This window comes from Acanthisitta chloris, unplaced genomic scaffold, assembly GCF_000695815.1.
Source record: "Acanthisitta chloris isolate BGI_N310 unplaced genomic scaffold, ASM69581v1 scaffold1310, whole genome shotgun sequence".
NCBI lineage: Eukaryota > Metazoa > Chordata > Aves > Passeriformes > Acanthisittidae > Acanthisitta > Acanthisitta chloris.
In genome coordinates, this window is record NW_008652042.1 from 133,040 (window position 1) to 134,002 (window position 963).

Genomic DNA, 963 nt, shown 5'->3' on the forward strand with positions numbered 1-963 from the left:
GGCAATTGCAGGACTTTATGGCTGTGTCTGTGGCTTGTGCTCAATGCCCAGGGAGGACCTGCTGGTGACTTTGCCTGTGAATTGCACAAATCAAAAAGAAGTTGAACAAAGAGCTCATCTCATCTAGCAGCATCTGTGTTTGGCATCAGATTAGAAAGGAAGGTCCCTCGTGTTTAGAGAAGATATTTACTGTTACATTTGTGAGACCATCCACCAATTTGAATAGAGGAATGCAAAATCAGGAGTCTCCATGAGCACACCTGTAGCAAAAGCCCAGAAGCATCTGGGCTGGCTATGTGCAAACCCACTCAAACCTGGCAGCATCCACCTTCACAGGGTGCTGCAGCAGAGCCAATAAATCCCACTTAAAAGAGATGCTCTGGAAGGGGGCACAGAGAGAAAGGCACAGCGGCATCACAGGACTCATTCCAGCTGGTCCCTTCCTGCCCAAGAGTGGCTTTGACCTAGGTATTGCCCTATGTCTTCTTCTCTACCCCTCCACTGAGTTCAAGGAAAACACCTGAGTCAACCCCAGGAGAGTGACTGTAAATAACCTGCAAGTCACTTTACATAGAACTTAATTGATATTTAATGAACTCAGATCAGCACTTTAAAAAAAATTAGATTTCTGCATCTTGTCAACAATTCAGTACAAAACTGCAATATCCAAAGTGTGATTAAGAGTATTCTGATAGAAAAAACCAACTTGTGATGTTAAAACCATTTCCTGGGAGCTATAAGAAATGTTCAAAAATCTGAGAGGAGTGACTGTATTTGGTAGAAGTGTATTGTAGAGTTTAATTTCTGAAGATTTAAATGTTTCCAAAGGAAAGATGCTACAAACTGGAACATTTATAAATCTTCTTCAAAATGTCCTTTGCCTTCCTTTATTATAGTCACATATATATTTTATATGGCCTTGTTTCTAATTCTCAGGTTCAAGATTACATCTGTAGGAATTAC

At 40.8% G+C, this 963-nt stretch overlaps 1 protein-coding gene across 1 annotated transcript in view; it reads left to right on the forward strand.

The window, feature by feature from the left end:
* The window catches only part of LOC103802976 (reelin-like), a gene marked incomplete at both ends in the record, with an annotated part of 141,870 nt that overhangs the window by 102,450 nt on the left and 38,457 nt on the right, over window positions 1–963 (forward strand). The gene's annotated exons all lie outside the window — the stretch shown is intronic.